Consider the following 20,435-nt stretch of genomic DNA (forward strand, 5'->3'; position numbering starts at 1 on the left):
GGTATTCATATTGACAATCATCAAGGTACACTTTCCCGCTTTCCACTTAATTTCCTGACTATGGATTAAACAGATCTTATAAAACAGTGAGGTCGCATTCCCACAAAATACGCAGGCACGAAGTTGCACAGATGTCGTTCAACACTTGGTCTCACTCAGTCCGGGGATACGAGCCAAATTTGGCAGCAAGGCGAGCTGGCTGTTCCCGACACTGAGCTCCCCTCCCTGTGCGACTTTCAGACCACAGGGTATTCGACAAAATAAAATGTCAGCATATAATATTTCGAATCGATTTCACAATGATTACCACAGTGAATTGTGCTACCTCTTGTTGGCTGAATAACGGTGGCTATCAAAAGGTGTTTAACACAGAATTTTCCTTCCGCTAGACGCGGGAGTGCGCTCACCTGTGGGAATAGCGGATTTGCGGTGTCATTTACTACTTGCTAGGGATAGAAGACTTGTCGGGAGCGAGGTGCTCCCTTCAGTTTCTCTCGTTGTTTTCATTATTCATGGATTAATTACTTCGCCGCTGACGTCTTTTTACGGTGAGTACCAATTTTTGACTTCGTTTCTATCGATGTATGCTCAGATGTTTGGGATGGAAGCGAGTAAAATCGCTATGTTTGTGCGCAAGTGGCCTCGCACGGTGTGCATACGAATTTCTACACGCTGTGTGTTCGGTGTCTTGTCTACGCACAAAACGTGCTTCGACTTGGACCTGCTCCGCGTTTTTTCTAGCCCACTCCACACCCCTTCCCCTACTATCGTCTGCAGCAACGCGGTTTATAACCATCCTCTTGCTGATTGTTGCTCAAGTTCGACTAAAGCCTACGTTAACCATGTCGTTTGTCGGTCTGAGTGTTGCAGATGAAGATTTTCGTCGGCCATCGAGTGTGAACGATCAAGCTTAGAGATGTCGCCTTTCTGGTTGTGCTCCCTCGTAGGCCGGTTTCCTGAGCTCCCAGCCACGCTTAGCACAAGCTCAAGATGGCTGCCGATCCAGTCTTAAGCCTAACTTAATAATCGTTTTAACAACCTCCTATCATCCAGACAAATAAATAATTTGCAGACTGAGTGGGAATGCATACTCAGCTGACCTCCCGGCACATTGCCATGTAAGTGCTTTCTGGGAGGAGACACCATAATGCCATCGCTCAAACTCAAAATCATAAAAACAGATTGTGAAAAGATTTGACTCTCCAGCGTATGTCTAAATGTTGGTGTAATTTCCTAAGGCGCAAAGCTACCATAATGTTGGATGCTGTCGTGTCAGTAAAATATTCTTGAGTACGACGTAAAACACCAATCCAATGAAAAATGTGCAAAGATTTGCAATCGGACAAATTAATTGTGCTGTACTGAATCATGTTGTGTAGATATGTATGGTCTACCCATACATTAAACATGTGTACCTCCATGGAAATTACCTTGCCAGGACGCACAATGCAAATTCTGCGACTGCTGTTGCTCTTTTTAAACTCGGATTGCCAGGTGACACACGTGTGTATTAAATTTAGAACGAAATCAGAAATGAATTGAAAGTCAAAATGCCAAAGTTGAATGAAGCCATGTATAATTCAGCATTGCCTGGAAATTGCCGTGTGAAGTGAAGGAATTAGCCTGTGGGAATCCAGACACTGAGGTATTGTTCAGCATTGTTGCTATCTGATGACTACTCAGTACAGTGCCGATACACCGACTGTCATTAGTTGCTTCTTGCAGCAGCGTAATCTTGAGGCAGGTCATCAAGCCCAAGACCTCGTCTGTTGGCGTGTGAGATGTACGTATGTCTAATCTTCTCTTGACCAAGGCGTTTTATTAGTCTGGAGGAGGAAAGGTGTAGTAGAATCCACTCATTTGTGTTCGCTGTCTGACCTAGATCTGAGGCGATTCATCAGGAATGCAAGCCTGCAGTGATAGTCCTAACCCAACTGTGACTAGAGCCCATAGGTTACTTGGTTGTTAAGCCGTCGGACTAATTTATGAAAACAGTAAGATATATTTGTGTAGGAGCATGCAACCATTGCTGTCGTAAGTGTAGCACTGAATAGTTTCACACAAGACAGCGTTGATACCTCCTATTGCTACAGAATATGGATTAACCATGTTAATTAGTGTGGTCAAAGGTCATGCACCTTACAGGTAGAAGGTCAGAGGTCAAATTTCAGGAAGATTGAAAACTTAATCTAACTTTTGTAATTGTGGATAATACATGTACAACTACATGTAGGTAATGAATTTGCAGTTGGTTAGTCCTCAGTTCGAAATTGTCCATACATGTCCACACATATCATGAATCATTGCATGGACTGGACATTAAAAAGTCACAGATACATGTACCTATATCTTGGTTTAAATTTTACAAAAGTTGTCATTGGGATGCTAATGGTTTAGGAAGTTATCCTTGTTTACATAATTATGCAAATTAGGTTTGAGATGTCATAGAATTGGTTATAATTGATTTTTGAAAGTTTTGGCCAGAATTAGTTTACCAGCTTGTGGTCTTAATTTGTTTAATCTAGGTTTTGGTGGTCATCTTGATTTCGTTATTGGATTTAATAGAAAATATGCATTTTTTAATTTTTTTTTTATTTTTTTTGGGGGCATTTTTTTTTATTTTATAAATTATGACCATAATGTGAAGAAATGCTACATGTACCTTGTACATACAGGTGTTTTGTTACACTAAGTGTGAGGTAAACTGACCTTGTCCTCTATTACATAGTATCCACCAAATTCTTTTGTCATTTTAAGTTGCCAAAGTCTTGGAAAGCCCTGGAACCAAGCTCTGGGATCAGGTTTCTGTTGTCAGGTGTGATGATATCAGGTGGGGAGATGTCAAGTGCTCGCACACCCCAGCACTGTGTTATGGTTAAGCATCTGGTTATTATCCAATACCAGGTGGGCTTTCAGCAGCTCAGACTTCCTGAGGGTAGTGTACACACTGGCATACCAGTGTAGGTGCATGAATCATGTGTGGCATAGTGACTCTCATCACCTCGTGCATTCTGCAGTACTGTATTTGAAAGGAAGCAAGTGCTGCTCTGTTTTAGTGAGGTAGCATATGGAGCATGATGCATATTAAAGCAGTAGTTGTCTTTTAAGTTGTTGAATCATACAGCATATGAGTTTAAATGTTGTTCAAACTTTGGATGCTTCAGTACATGGATATGACAAATGGCCATGTACTCGCAATGATGCGCTTGTAAAACCACAGTTACTAATTGTGTTTGTACTTTGCTACTCTGTAGGCTAGGTTCCTGTTTCTTTCAAGAGACTGAGCCATCTACATGTACATACAGATAGTGTAGGCAGTGTTATTGTAAAGTGCTTAAAATGGTGTCCTTGTATGATGTGCCTACAAGAACCTGTTGACTTCTTAACTCCAGTAGATTTTTATCAAACACCTTGAATTAACACCCCATGTCCTTTTTTCTGTTTTTATTGGTTGCGAAAAGCTGGGATTCTATCTGGAAATGTCTTTATCTTCACTCAGCAAGTTGTAAAAAGTTGAGCCTATATTTACCCCTGTGTCTCTGTTGCTACCTTTATGTGTAAATCATTCTGATGGGTAGTGGGGATGAGGCTGCTTATGATGTACAGCTGTACATACATATACCTGGCTTACATGTACAATGTTTACTTGCTGCCCTCTCCAATAGTGGGGAGGTGTGAAGCCGATACTCTAGCTGATTTATGGTTAACGCTTCAGGCACCATCTGATGACTGCTGATTGATACCCCATATAGAGCAGTTGAGAGCGCCAGGCTTCAGCCAGCTCTTCTATCCATCAAGCACAAACCCTCTGCATACAAAAGCCTGAGTAATTAGTGTTGGCCAGATATAACTGGGAAATGATATAGGTACAAAGAAATTTGTGAAATATAAATCTGTGTATGACTTGAAAATTATTTTAAATTTTACCTTTTTGAATCCCGGGTTGTAGGTGGGAAGGCCTTCCAGCAGCCTGCGGATGGTCGTGGGTTTCCCAAGGGCTGTACGCGGTTTCCTCACACCATAAGGCTAGCTGTCGTCATATAAGAGAAAAATTCTTGAGTATGGTGTTAAACTCATATCAAATGAATAAATAAATAAATAAATAAATCGATAAAATGTGGTCTTGATACAGTAGTTCTGTATATCCCTAGAATATCTTTCAGGTGTAATACCCATAGAATTCATTTCTCAGCAGATTAAATTAAAATGATGTACATGTATCTCCTGAAAAATTACAAATTGAGCTGGTTACCCCAGACAAACAACTTTTTAATTTCGACCCCGGTGGCAGACATGCAGCTTTGGCTCATTCAGTGATTCCCCAGCATTTCTGCTTATCAGGATTTGCCAACCCTCATTCCCCATCACGCTGCACACGAGAGGCGTAAACTGACAGGCCAATAGCTTAGTTAAGATGAGGTGATCCCTAAGAAAAAAAAAAGGCTTCGTCGTTTGAATCAGATGATTGATCTTAACGTTCTTTGATCGTCATCGGGGCGAGAAGAAGCGTTTGATTCTCGTTAAAGAGTTAAGATCAAAGCATATTTCCACCAGAGGTTTTTCTCCATGATCAGAACTGATTGAGCTCAATTGTCACCGATTTGAAGGTCATTTTGTCCCTGTGGCCAGCATGAAACTAGAAAAAAAACTGCCGGTAAAACTTCTGCTGAGGAACTATGATGGAAAGAAAGAGGATTGTGAACCTGGTTTGAGCCAGTGCATGGGAGGTGGTATCATGTTCTTCTGAACTCGCTGTATTAAAGCACCACATGATGTCTTTGGGTAGTTGTGATGGCCATTTGCGTTATCACCACTCTCCACAGATGAATGGTTGCTTGCTGCTACAACAAAATGGTTGCTCAAATTACATCATGTGAACTCAGTTTTTTTTTGTTTTTTTTTTAAAGTGTTTAAATGTCATATCAAAGGTCTAAATGTATGTTGAAGCTCTTGATACATGTATGTGCTAGTTTCAGTACTACTTGGTAAATTTTTATGAAGAATATTGCACATTGTAACGGTATTCTCACAGTACTGGTTTAAATTTAATTCCCAAACAGACAACATCATTCTCCTGTGTCGAATAAGAAAAAAAAATTCTCGGTGCATGAGATTTACAGTGTGGCTCCACACTGCACAGGCAATGACAGGCAAAGTTTTTGGGTGCACTTACCCAAAATGTGCCTGTATACAGTGTGTGTGTACGCCCATACACCCTTAATTTGAGGCAATTAATATGTCATATAAAATGATGCGTAGGTGTCGGTGCTTAAACATGCTCCAGTATTAAATGCCCCTAAGTTGTCAGCCTAATTATTTGAATGTCAGCATTTAGTGTGGATATTGAAAATTATGAGTTATTAGGAATTGCCTAATGCATAATGCATATGTACTCTCATTATACAGGGGGCCTCCGTGGCTCATTTGGTTATCACGCTTGCGCAGCATAATGACCCAGGAGTCTCTCAACAATGTGGCGCTGTGAGTTCAAGTCCAGCTCATGCTGGCCTCCTCTCCGGCCGTACGTGGGAAGGTCTTGCAGCAACCTGCGGATGGTCGTGGGTTTCCCCCGGGCTCTGCCCGGTTTCCTCCCACCATAATGCTGGCTGCCGTCACCATTAGGTGAATATGTGAACGCATTATGTATGGGAAACAACTCCAAAGTGGTCTGACCAATGAGCTTGCTGGCTTGAATTCATCTGTTTCTATGACTCCAGGTGGGTAAAGTACCCCATTGAGATGCTGGCGTTTGCCAGCTTAAGTTTTGAGTTAAGAAAATTCCATCACGACGTCTTGAAACCTTTGCTGTTTGTGATGGTCACTGTACATTTGACCGTTTGTGGTATGCATATTGTCAGTGTATTAGAATAAGGTTATTGTGGCCATCACAGTCTGTGATGACGGGTATAGTGCATGTATGAAGTTTCTTCCATTAAATAGAGCGTCCGTTTCCGTAGCGGTAGATCCAGTGTCAATCCTGGATCGACTCCCACCTAAGATTTAAAAGACGAAGTTGTAACTTCCTCGCTTGGCGTTCATCATGAAGGGGATAGTGAAAGGGCTGGTTGACCTCTATCAGTATAATGTCTTGGGTGGGTCGGCTTACTTGCCTTCGGTAAGGGTTCTCAGTGAAGCAGCACTAGATTAAAGAGCAGTGGAAATCCATCCTGCAACAAGGAGGCACATTACACATACATGCACTCGGACTCCTTTGTCGTCATGTGACTGAAAAATTGTTAAGTAGGACATTAAACCTCAAGCACTCACGCCTTTCGTTAAAGGTTTCTAATTTTGTTCAGACTGAATATGGAATTTTTGAGTTAGCTCTACATTTGTGCATCCTTGAAAATTTGAGATGCTGCACTCTAGGTGTGAAAAGGTTGCCCCACCATTTAACAAAAGTGACCCCACTAGAATTACCTCCATTGTTGAAAGATCTCCAAGCTTGCAAGGGGAGAGAACCAAAACGTCAGTATTTACTGATACATGTACATGCCTATGAGTTGTGAGCTTCATATTCTGGCTATATAATGCTGATGAAGTATAGTTCTTCATGGTTGACATCATTTATGTCCGGATCGAGCATACATGAAGAATCAACGTCCTGCTTTTACCATGAATGCATGTAGTCCTCGTCAAAAGGCAGAAGCCAGTCTGTGAAGGGCGGGAAATCAGATTTTGCGCAGGAAACGCCACTTGGATATCTGAAGATTTGGGGAGTGATTTGGTTGTGATTTCCGCTGGCCTGTACTTACGTTGATTGAACTTCCATTTCCCCACCATCCGTCGTGCCAAGCCCATTTCCTGCGAGAGAAAAAGGTGCCAATTAACGGTCAATTACATGGACGTCTATGTCTAGATATGGAATATTTGTCAACAAATACTGTCTGGGTATATGGTAGATTATCTGTGGTGTCTGGAACTCGGTTGTGCCCTCCTCAATATATCTGGGACAGTTTGAACAGCATTCTGAATACTGCAGATCTTGTTTGATTGCCAGGGGACTTGTATGTTTGTGGGAGATCTTGCATCTGTATGTTAACTGTAAAAGATGTGTGTTCTGGGGCATTATGTTTTGACTTTATGACAACAAAAGTTGTGCATTTTGTTTATGTATATCATGTGTCACTCTCCCATCATTCCTTATCCTTACATCATGTTATTCACAAACGTAGGTTTAGCCAAAATTTGAAGTCACGCCGTCCTCATTTGCATTTTTCGCCTATTTTCTTTATCTCTCCTGTGTTAATTTTGTCAGAATGGGGTGTCTCAAAGACACTGAGACAACCCTCCAGTCCTGGCTTAATCTATGTTCACAAACCTGTTCTGCATATATATATATATATTATTGAGCCAAACCTTCACATTCTGTACTGTCTATCCACTCCCTAGGCATGGCTGTGGTGCAGTTATTCAATCAAAGCCATCGTGCTCTAAATTATCTTACAATTAACATCCAGCTTTGCACTGTTTCTGTGGCTCTATTGTCTAATTACATCCATGCAGGCCCGATGATTACACATTCCAATTTAATATTACACAATCGGCAGACTTGTCTCCCAACACCACCCTTGTAAGGCGTACTACATTGTATGTTAAAATATCTAAACACGTATGTAAATTTTGTAAATAATATTATCTTCTTGTTCAGCAGACCTGCGAGCACGCAACTTTCAAGACAACCTGTACTGTAGGTAGTACGGCGGCATGGTAGCTAGGTGCGTGCAGTGCTACGTGCGCTTTGTGAAACGGGCCCCAGAGTGGTACAACAAAAAAAACCATGGTAGCCTACCGTCTACATGTACATGTATATAGACAAACATTAAATCAGTACACCTTATGTAATGCATATGCCAAATTAGTGAACAGTGCACTCTAAAGTAAATAGAGGGTGGGCTGGAATTTGAAGATAAATATTTCTTGTCTAGTCCAGATATGGTTACATATGATACAGCGTCTGTACAAGCATGTTCATTCATTGGTTTCAATGATAAACCTCTGGTATCTAAATATGTCAACATTGGATCTCTGTACCCTGCCACAAGGATGTATGATATTGCCAAAATTATGTGACAGTGGACCCAACTACCTACAAATATGCCATGGCGTAATAATGAAGTACATAGTCATTGTAGATAGGGTGTTAGAGGGGAGAATGTACGGGGGTGTCAATTATGTTGCGGTGTCTATGTCCAGATTATGTTTTTCTTTTCGCCCGAAATTCGCCCAAGTTTACTATGGGAATTTGTTTTATAACATTTGCTTGTATTTTTAGTTAATGACTAAATGATAAACATTGTGTAAACTGCAGTGGTTATGTCACCAAGGGCCGGTTTCATGAAGCGTACTTAGTGTTAAGTAACCTTTAACTAAGTTCACTATTTTTCTAGGACATAGGTTTTCATGATAATTAAGGGCTTACTTAAATACAGTGGTCGTGGTTTCCCCCGGGCTATGCCCAGTTTCCTTCCACCATAATGCTGGCCGCCGTAATATAAGTGAAATATTCTTGAGTACGGCATAAAACACCAATCAAATAAATAAATAAAATACTTAAGTACATGTAAGTGGTGCTTAGTGAAACTGACCCACGTTGTAAAAATATGTGGTGGATCCTGTGCAATACTGTGTGCATTTCAAGTACTGGATAGTGACATATTGTGAAATAGTAGCAGCGGGAGTACTGTACGCTGCCTGTACTAGTGTACAGTGTATGTTGTTTGCCAAACAAATTACATTACTATTACGTTTGATCATGGGCCAAGTCGCGGTCCATCTTTCGGTGAAAGGTGCTCCGAACATATGGAAGAATTACTTGTGTTTTGAGGAGCTTGTATATCACTCACTCCAGAAAGATCCTTGAACATTACCCTGTCAGAACTTGTGACTGTGATAAATACAACACATGGGGGAGTTAGTGGGGGGGGGGGAATGCAGGGAGAGGAAGGGGGAACCTGTTTCACTTGTGTTCAAGAACTCTGGTTGCTCTATAGACTGTATGTTGTGATTTATGGAAACAGAGTGTGTCTGGATTTTGTATAAGGTTTTCCCTCCTAAATTTACCCTTTCTGTTCTGTGTTGAACGCACGAATGCTTGGCTAGGGCTTCACCTTCACCTTTAGATGGGTGGATGTTTGATGTGGAGGGTAACTCCAGGCAACTGTCTAGACTCTACATATTGTACACACAGAGAGAGTGTGCCTTAAGGAGAGAGTGTGCCTTAAGGAGAGAGAATTGTACCTGTGTGTAAATAAATATCGGTATATACATGTACATCGTAATTAATTGAATTCTGTCCATTGCATTACAGCACACAATGGGTGTATAAGGTGTGTTGACCTTACACTAACACCAATGTGATAGGATGGGCAAAACATTCAGTGTACAATGATCAAAGCTAACGGCATAAATATTTATATAAGAAAGAAAATCTATGTTGACGTACATGTGTTTACATGTTTACGTGCTTTACACCTGTACAACTAAAAGTCCTGAATTAAACAGTTGCATGTGAAACTGTTGAAATTGCAGTGTGTGGGAATTTGATGAAAAGATCTCTCATACATTCGGAATCTAAGGCCCTCAAAAACTACTGTATTTTGCCTGAAGTTTGGGATTTTTCAAGCGACTCAGTTTGCTTGTCTCTGAGTAATTCATCCACCTTATAGGACCGACCCCAATAGCACATTTAGTAGAACGTCTGCTTCAGGAGTGGTAGATCCAGGGTCAATCCTGGGTGGAGTCACTCCTAAGACCTTAAAAGAGAAAGTTGTAACTCCCTCGCCTGGCGTTCAGCATGAAGAGTATAGTGCAGCGACTGGTTGACCCATATCAGTATAATGGCTTGGGCAGGGCGGCTTACTTGCCTTCGGTAAGGCGTCTCAGTGAAGCAGCACTAGATAAAATAGCAGTGGAAATCCGTCCTGCAACAAGGAGGCGCATTAAATGCACTCTATGGATTCCTTCGTTGTCATATGACTGAAAAATTGTTAAGTACAACGTTAAACCCCCAAGCACTCACTTACTCCACCTTATGGGGTCATTTAAGGATTTTTTTTCTGTAGTTTGATTAATTCGTACGGACAGGTACATGTACCTGTAAATGGATCTGACTTAAAGGCTTTGAAATCGATAATATATGTACACATAATGTTTTAGCGTTGTAGGGCAGCACAAACATTTGTGCTTTTATTCACACAGTGTCAGAGCCGGCAGTTTAAACATGGTTGTACAAGTAATGGCACCTTTACACAGGGAGTGCAAAGATGTCAGAATCCTTTGGGTCCTGCTGAGCTGCATATATCCGCAGAGTTTCGGACCCTTATAAACCTTAGTTTATAAACCTTCGACCAGAAAATGAGAGGAAGGTCACTTGGTTACTACGATGTAGTGGCCATTACTTGTCTAAACATCTGATTGTAATATCTTCTGTGGGTGTGAAGTACATTCACTTTGCTCTGATGTAGCAGAATAAAAACACCCATTTTGCTCTGATGTAGCAGAATAAAAACACCCATGATCAAGTAGATGATCTCACAACCACAAGTCTGGTGTCAAGAACAACACTAAAGTCCTCCCATAGAGCACAGAAGTCTGTCAAATTACTGTAATTCTTCAACATTTTTGGCATGTTTGCAAGATGTTTATTCAGACATATTCCGAAGGCATTATTCTGTGTAGACTTTACATTTATACTTTTTGTGAAGCCCTGAAACAGGGCAATCCAACCAAAACTATTTTTGTCTCCAAAATCAAATTAAAAATGTGCATAAATTGCACTGAAAAGTTGCTCTTCCATATGTGAAGAAGATTAGATTAAGGTTGAAGAATTATAGTAACATGTAGGTCTACGTGTATGTAATTGTATTAAAGCCTGTAAACTAGGTTACGGTTTCTGCAACCCTGGATGTATAACCGTCCTAAAAACAAAATGACCTCGTGTAATAACGTATTCGGTTTGATGATAGAGAGGATGTGGTGACTTGTCTCTTACAGACACTTATACATGTATATACAGCTATGTTTGAGAGAGAGATAGAGTAGGGCTTAAGCTATGTAGAACAAGACTCGCTTTACATGTGTATATATACAAGTTACATGTACCTAGACCCACCAGTTGTATGTAAGGCATGCACAGTGCACAGTCAACAGGTTAAGGACTTAGCAGTGCTGATGTCGTGTAAACTACAAGTAATGCATTCCTAAAGGTATTACAGTGCACAGACTGGGTGAGGTAAGTTGTTTTTTTTTTTACGCAATCTCATAGTTAGACGTGAAAATGATGCAGATTTTTTTTGGCTCTATAAACTGGTGTCTAAACTTGGAGTATCCATACTTTAATGAAAGGGTATCTCATTTGCAGCTTTTTCTGCTATTTTGCTGTTTTCCTTTTTTTTTCTAGAAGATGCTGTTTGATGACATGCTACAGAAATGTTTTCAGGTGTACAAGTGCTATTGCACTTACATGTACTTATGGAATCGTTGCTTACACAAATAATGTGCTCATGTATGCAGGTACATGTACTTGTTACTCAGGCGTCACGTCCTATTCTTTGCGAGGCAGACTTTTTTATTATCAACACTTAGGTACAGCGTACCTGCACCTTTATGTGATTTATCAGCGCGATACGTGGCCAATTACACCCTTATTACCACGCCACACTGTAGGAGAGTACTTAATCCTCCACTTACACATGCATGTAAAGGCATGCATACAGGTGTAAATTGTGCGGCACTCAGGTGCTCGCTGAAGCATGAAGGACGTGTGTTTAGGAGTGGTCCTGTAAACAGGGGGGCTGAATTCCTGACGCTTTTTGTCTGGTTTCAATTCGTGCCACCGAAAGACGGATTACATTTCATTTTATTCTTGGTGGCGTTTTTGTAGGCTCCACCTACTCGGTGTACTGGATTAGACTCCTGTTACATTATGGGAATGTCATCATCTGCATTGATTTACAACTCTTAAAGTACCTTTTTGCAATTGTTCATTTGATGTCATAGGTATTTTATGCCATATGCAAAAACTTTTCACTTCTACATGTAGTAGGACAGGAGGAGTTGGAGAGTTTGATGCTTACATTGAACGGTTGATATCCGCATGATGTCCACATGGTGGAAAATAGAAGTGGAAGCATGCTTGCATGTAGTACAAATGAATTTTCATAAAATATTTGTGACTTTTACTGCGTTCAAAATGACCCTCTGTGTGAAAAGGCAAAAATGGAAGGGTTTTATTTCTATGATAAAAACACATAAATGTCAGCCAAAAGAAACATGGCAGTTTTATTACTGGAATCAGTGGCATACTTTAAGCATAGGCATTCTCGAGCATGTTGTCAGTTTGCTACAGACTACATTTGTGCTGATGACAGCACGGCCGTTATCATGTTAATGTACATGTAATATACAGATTTGTTTGGTTGCAGTGCTTTATCACACAATCTCGTCTTACAGATGCCTTCACTGGGCTTTTTAGGTGGGGCGGGTGGTTGAAGGGAGGGGGGTTGTGGAAAAAAAATCTGAAAGCGTTGGGCAGAAAATTTCTTCCTCTGAAATGAAATTAAAATTGAGCAAAATTATTCAGTGAAATAAAATCAATTTCTGGATGCTAAACTATCAAACTTGATTCCAGAAGATAACATTTCATTTGATACTTCATAACTTTTGCCATTTAATGTCTATGATGATTGGTTTTGAAGGCCACGATAAATAAAACCCTGTTTACAACATTGATGTCACTGGCATGATCACATGTCCGGAGATAATGTAATATTGATTGACTGAGTTATGATAGATATATTTACCATATAACATAACATAACATTATCGTTTACAATTACAGATCCCCTTTCTTTGGCTGTGTTGTGCTGTGGAATTTTCCATTGCTTAACATTGATGAATACACTGTAATCAAGATATGCTCTTTGAATACAGAAGACTGTCACATGAATGGTTTGTTCCTTAATGCCAGGATAAATTTATTTAGGTCACCTGGGGCCTCCGTGGCTCAGTCGGTTAGCGCGCCAACGCAGTGTAATGACCCAGGAGCCTCTCACCAATGCGGTCGCTGTGAGTTCAAGTCCAGCTCTAATTGACTTCCTCTCCGGCCGTAAGTGGGAAGGTCTGCCAGCAACACGCGGATGGTCATGGGTTCCCCCAGGGTGTGCCCGGTTTCCACCCACTATAATGCTGGCCGCCGTCGTATAAGTGAAATATTCTTGAGTACGGCGTAAAACACCAATCAAATAAATAAATAAATTTAGGTCACCTGTCTTGGACAGACTTGTTGATTGGTCAGTTATAACTTGGCTTACAGTAAGCCTGTTGCTAATCTGCAGATTTACCTAGACTCTGTAGAGGGTCCACCAGTTTGAACGCCTTATCTCTCTATTCTAGCCAAGCAACCTGTGAGCCTGACTGGGTGGACTAATGGTACTGTTAGAGAGTCTGTCTCCAGGTAATAAGACCAGGCCCCAGGATCATGAAGTGATCTTAGATTTAAGTCAAAAATTTTATCATTAAATTTGGTATGTTCCTCTCTGTTACATGTTTTTCAGCTGAAATTTGTTTCATAATGACTCGCCCATAATTTATGGTGTGAAGCAATATTTTGACCTTTTTACATTAGAAATAACAATTTTCAAATGATTTGAAATTTTGGCTCAAGTCTATCATTGCTTCTTGATCCTTTGGCCAGGGATCAAACCTGGAACTTGTTGCTGCCTTGCTTGGTGCTCAGCACTGAGATGTTAGAGTAAGGAACAGGACTGGTTGTCAGTATAATGTGACTGGATGGGGTGTCATGTCTGGTGTCTTCAGCATGATACTTCAGAGGCTGCAGGACATTGGCGGCACGTACTAGCCTTACCACAAGAAGACACCGTAAATGTACGCACACCTAAAGTTTGCTGTAACATTCCAATCATACAGATGTGTACATGCATACCATATATGTACATGTATATGTTATAGTTCAACATGGTTAGCGGGTAACTTTGGCATGGTGGTACTGTACAAATTACCTTTCTGAGCAGCAAGCGATTAGCCCTAAGCCCTACACTCCAGCCAGGCATCACTAGCCGTGCTATAAAGAAGATACCTTGTCCCAGGGATAACAGCTGGCTTAACACCCAGTGTAATGCTCACCATGAGATGGGAGCTGAATGGCAGGAGGTCTCTCCACACAGATTTTCTCTCTTGTCTCACAATTAGATTGACTCTTCTCATTTATTCGGACCTTCAGTTGAGGCCGCAGAAGATGATGGATAGCAGAGGTTTGATTTTCGTGTGTTAAGTACTTGCTAAAAACTGTGGTCTTGGGGTCAGCATATGAGACATAGCAATGGTTGATGGCTAGGCACATGCATAAATATACATGTTGTTATGTATCAAACTCAAAATTATCGTGTGGAATTTTTTTTCATGGCCGATTGGTCGAGATATTAGATGCTTAGAGTTGCAGGTTCAAACCCAACCATGGACATGGTTTTGGTACATGTAGATTTCCTGGCTCTCGCTGTTCGTGGAGAGTCGTTGCCAATAAGTGGTCAACGCAGCTTGGTGTACACTCAGTTGAGCGACCTTCCACAGATATGATGTGCAAATTTATCTTAGTACATGTACACGTTGGAGAGTTCATTAATGTAAACCCTGGGCACCTCTACCCACAGAGGGTACCCATTGTACATGTATAAGTGGAAAATTCTCTAGTTGAGTGTTAAAGCAATAATGGAATAAATGAATTGGATAAATATTTAGGACTGTCACTATTATGCTAATACGTGTGTCCTTTCTCTCTTTCCTAGATATCACTGAAATGTCCAACAAAATTTAGGCAAAAAAATGTTTGGTTATTTATGGGATTGTGATTGTTGGTCTGGGAAACGTGGAAAAAAAGCAGGTGCAAGGTTTTCATTCAGCTAATGTAAGCCAAACAATCCACATGGTAATTAAATGCTTTCAAGAGTATGCCCCCCCCCCCCCAAAATGAAAGAAATAAAAAAGAGCTTTTATAGTTCAGATCTAATTTAGATATGAGTGTTTTTGTTATACTAGTTGAACTGGATGATTTTTTTGGCCTTGATGATGTTATTCCAGGATGATCCCTGCCTGCTTATAAATATCACTCCCAGTTCGTCTGCTGCAGTCGGCATGAGCATGTATCCTACCATCGTCCATCATCTTGTGATGTGCAGCTTATGTGTAGCCACTGCCAGACAAACTGCTGATCAATCAAATCAGTCTGTCATCCGTAACAACACCCTGGTGTAGGCTGTCTCCAGTGCCTTCGACATCGCTACGCTCATCTGACCACCTGTCAGTCAAATCTTGGGGCGGGACAAGTGCCCTACATGTCTATCTCATTCAAACTGATTGGAGTGCACTTTTAAGTGCACCTTACAGTGTGGAGGAGATTACCACAGGCTTTTGAAGTGCTTGTTACATACTTGTTCATGTAATAACATGAATAATGTTGCTTAATATTGCATTGTTTCTAGGAAAACAAGTTGCAAGCAAGTGCACTTCTGATTTTTGAGGCTAAAAAGAGAAAAAAATAAATCCTTGCTACCACATGCCTGTCAATCTCATGCATTGTATATGTGTACATGTACGTGTGAATGTTCTAAGGTTCCAAATTCCAATTATATTTTTTGATCATTTATTGTTTGAGAGGCTTTTAGGAGACATACATCTTCTTCTGTATGTGTAGTGTGATGTCCATAACCTGCTACATTGATCTGATGATTCAGACATGTGGAGAGAGGCGGTTTCGTTGCGTGATACCTTGATGTCATGTTGGTGCAGATACTGTTGTGCCAATGCTGTGCTGGCGTCATGTTGATGATTGGTGGCTTTGTCCAAACGTGTTGAGCCACATATAACTACTGTATAGTGTCACTCCCCCGCCTTCCCCCCTCCCAAAAAAAAGACTGACTACAAATCCAAGTTTAAAAAAAAATGTAACTGCTGTATTTTTCTCTAACAATTCAAATGAAAAAGTACCTTTTTACAAACAAGTAAAAGTCATGAAAGATTACTTTTGGAACCGAATCTTGCATTTTCTAGAAGGATATCATCCTGCCTTCCAAACAACATTAAAGCATCTGTGGAAGATGACTGGAATTTTTCTAGAAGGGTATGATCCTGCCTTCCAAACAACATAAAAACATCTGTGGAAGATGACTGGAATTTTTCTTGAAGGATATCATCCTGCCTTCCAAACAACATAAAAACATCTGTGGAAGATGACTTGAATTTTTCTTGAAGGATATCATCCTGCCTTCCAAACAACATTAAAACATCTGTGGAAGATGACTGAAATTCTCTGAAACCAGAAAAAATGGCTGTCTTAATCATCTTTGAAATTTTAGGTCTGATACGGTACCAGTGCATTAGAATTGAAATGTATAAAAAGGTGGTTGAACGATTCTATGTGTCTGTGAACACTACAGCAGTATTTTTTATTGAATGGTTTTTGTTCATCGCATATGTAGTCGAACACAGGCTGATGAATTGACAGCTTCTGCGGCAAGTTTCTGACCCTTTTACTCACTGTACACAAGGAGACATCGGCCTGATATGATTGGAATGATAGTAAAACATGCATGCATAATGAAAGGCCTTAACAAACAAATGGCCCGTCATGCTGCAGCCCTTGCACATCTCACAATTCTTCAGTACTTCTGTGTGGTGGACGAAAGTATGGTGTCTCTGCCTTACTGGAGGCTTAACCCTGTGCCCCAAGTTGGCCCTATCCGACACAGGCCTGCCAGCACCATTGAAATCTGACTGGGTAGGGGATCAAGTTAATTTGTCAAGTTTTCATCCAGGCCTCCCCCTAGAGCCCCTCATCAATCAGCCTTCGTGTGACAGGGACTAAATCTTGAGTATTCCAAGGCAACGGTTTATCATCCTCTCCATTGAGGTTCCTGAGGAGGGGTATCAGTCCTCGCCAATCAAAGTGGTTCATTATAAGTCTTTCCTTGGGCTCCTTGCCATGATGTGAACCTCAAGATGTACATGTATGTAAAACATGATTTTTGTACTGGAAAAGAAATAACAGAAATTGTGTAGCTGAAAAACAAAGTTCTTCATTAAACTTTCATTAAGACAACAAAAGTCATGGAAACAGATATTAATGTGGTACTGCTGTTTTATCCCAGGGGCAAAACTCTGCTTCCGTAAGAAACGGTTATAAACGTGCATGTGAAAGAACATAATTGTCGCTTCCACAGTCGTTTCTGGTTTGATATTTGTGACCCCCCACTTGCAAGCCTCCCAAGATTAGGCTGATCTTTTCCCGATTCTGGAAAGTTGTTGGAATGTTTCCAAGAATATTGCCAGGATCCTGTTAGTCAAAGATCTGAGGGGCTCTAAGTCTGGAGTGTCAGCCATGGCTGTGATTTCTGGAGCTATGGCCATTTCTCAAAATCCCCCAAACCTGACCAGCAGGGTTAGAGATCATCTCTGATTATCCGTAATTAACTTCAGCTGAACTCCAAGGGATTACAGGCCAAGGAAATGGCTGCTTTGTGCTTTGAAAGAAATATTGATAAATGTGCAGCCAGCTTCAAGGCTAAATTAGTTTTCTTTCATTCATGTTCACTCCCAGACAAGGATTGTATATGTGTATGTGCATGTAGTCACCTTTCACTAGTGCTTGTGTGCCACAAAGTACATATTTACCATGACACTGGTATTTATTGTCTGTCAAGGTATTCCATCAGAATCTTTAAGAGCCATTTCGGTGCACGTTTCAGGCTAAGCTAGCTAGTATGTAAGATGGGTAGGCAGTATGTGCAAATGGTTGTCACATAAAGATATGTTAAGCTTCTTGAGCAATTCATAGGCCATGTTATGTAATTCAGTATCGAAAAACAAAATGTTTGGTTATTTCCGTACAAATTCCTGGTGTGACGTCATATTACTTCATTTGACACTTCTCAGACTTTACAACACTCCAGTTGACGTCTCCTGCTCAGAAGACCACATCATCTGTGAATAAGCTTTGGTGTGATTTTAGATGCTGCAGATTACGTTGCTCCAGGAAAATCACTTCACTCGAGGAATTTGTACGGAAATGTCTGAAAATTTTGTTTCTGCAAGCACTCTCTTTTTGTAGGATTATTTGAAGATCTGAGAAAATTCATACATAGTACATGTTTATGAATGAACGCATGTTGTGCTGGACAGGATACCTTTGTTCTTTCGATCTGTTGGTCAATACAAGAATATTGGCTGAAATAGCTCTTTAAACATTCTCTTTGCCATTTGCTTGGCAAAAATACTATGTCCATATGAACTCTTTATGTTGTGTTTCCAGACATTGGAGTTATGATGTACCTACAAGAACGTCTGGTATCAGGGCTTAAAATAACCGGGCACCAATTCACCACTTGCGAGTACAATAGTGTTTTGGCGAATGAAAATTTTGTGGTGGAGTGCCATTGGCGACTACGCTCTATTTAGATTGTTGTACATGTTGAGTAAATGTATTTAGTGTAAGCCTGCACCAGAGGTTGAATCCAGCGATAGTCACCCATCCAAAATGACACTTTGGCAGTGAAGATTGTGGATTCTAATCTCCTAGCATGCGGTCTTGTGTTGGTCACAGTTGCTTACATGAAATATCCCAAACATAGGAGAGCAGGCTTTCAACGCATACGCTTGTAGGTCATCCTGTTTGTTTCTACAGTAATGCCTGGTTCTGGTTGCACTTTTGGCTAGGCCGTGTGGTGGTGTTCTGTAAATTTTGTTTTTTTCACAGCTAAAGCATTTTTTGCTAATCATCAATTTCCCTGCGATGGAAAATGGGTGCAAGGGAGGAAAACAAAGGTCCTTGTTAGATTTCATGCCGCCCAAAGCGAAGAGTGAAATTGAAAGCGATTACACTGATTTTACACACGGTACGTCTAGTGGTGCAACACCATCAACAACGCTGCTGTTAATCGCTGGACCAAAGAGTCTATCGCCTAACATAGCTGAAAGGCAATGATTTCCATCGAAAGCAAGCCTGCTCGCACTGACCCACAAGCGTCATCGTATGCATCCTAACCACCAAGACCCTAATCACTGGGAGAGTGGGGGAATCAAACAGATTCCCTGACTGAGGCTGGGCTTGAACCCAAGCCATGTGGGCCCAAGCGACTGAATACATGCGCCTTAAGCCACTCGACCCCTCAGCCTTTGGCGTCCAGTGATGTTCATATTATTGATTGTATGTTTCACTGTACAGGGATTGTAATCAGGGGCCACAATCTTGAAACTTTGTACAATATTTTGTCATGTCATAAACAGCCAATCCTGGCTTCAGACACCATATTATGAGGCAAGGCTAATTACGACGAAAATGTTGTACAAGTATAACTTGCAATTTGTGAATCTTGCCTCTGATTTTTGCATATATTATATGTGACCTGAGAACATGTTCCTTGCTGACAATATATCTGCACGTATGGCTCCTGAAAAAAATTATTTAGCCCCTAGAATTTTTGTCTAAAGCCAAATGGCTTCCAGGTGAAAAAAAAAATCATTTGAACCGCTTTGTATGTGTATCAATGTAGCGTGCTATCTGGGATGATCAGTCTATATGACTGACACCTGTCAATCCAGCTAATTGCTTGGCCACAATCGCATCCAGGGATTATGAATTGATTGGCCTCATAATCCTGTATCAGATACACGGATTGATTAGAAGAACAGCATGATTTCTATAAGCATATTGACATAACATTGGTCATTAGAGCAGCAAGGTATCAGCTGCTTGAATTGTGCAATCGTAAACCTGACCACTTTACGACATGTACTTGTAAGTGAATAGAGAAAATGAATGTACAGCTCATGCTGGCTTCCTCTCCGGCTGTTCGTGGGAAGATCTGCCAGCAACCTGCTGGTTTCACCAGCGCTCAGCCTGGTTTCGTCTAACCATAATGCTGTCCGTCTTCGTGAAATATTAAGCAAAACACCAATCAAATAATTAAATAAGTGAACAAATGTGTAAGGTGAAGCCACATTGTGATCGACCTGATGAAGTGTACGTTGTGCAGACCACTTCACAAAATTTCTTCTGCTTCAGGGTTTCTGGCTTCGAGTTTGCGATCAAAACAAACATTTTGTGTAACTAATAACAGATTGCTCCAGCCAGGACCAGGCAAAAGATAACTAATGTTTGACATGTGGGCCTCAAGGTCTCAAACTGATATCGCTTCAACATTATTTTCAGTAATAGCAAGATGGTGACTTCTTCAGCTTGTCGACATTTTTAAAATGCTCAAGATTATATGGCTACTCTCATAAAACTGGCACCATCTTGAGCATGGCCTTAAACAACAATCAAATATATAAATGACTAAATAAATTTATGCATGTTAATTAAAATGGATTTATAATACTTGAGAGAGTCAAGACACATTGTAAAAAGACAGTTAGTTTTACAT

At 40.7% G+C, this 20,435-nt stretch overlaps 1 protein-coding gene across 3 annotated transcripts in view; it reads left to right on the forward strand.

Moving 5' to 3' along the window:
- Window positions 1-455: 455 nt before the first annotated feature.
- Window positions 456-20,435, forward strand: part of LOC135479181 (FERM, ARHGEF and pleckstrin domain-containing protein 2-like) — a 156,341-nt gene continuing 136,361 nt past the window's right edge. For all 3 annotated transcript variants that reach the window (XM_064758956.1, XM_064758957.1, XM_064758958.1), the window contains exon 1: window positions 456-548. The gene's annotated coding sequence lies outside the window, so the exon portion shown is untranslated. The remainder of the gene's footprint in view (window positions 549-20,435) is intronic.

This window comes from Liolophura sinensis, chromosome 12 (assembly GCF_032854445.1).
Source record: "Liolophura sinensis isolate JHLJ2023 chromosome 12, CUHK_Ljap_v2, whole genome shotgun sequence".
NCBI lineage: Eukaryota > Metazoa > Mollusca > Polyplacophora > Chitonida > Chitonidae > Liolophura > Liolophura sinensis.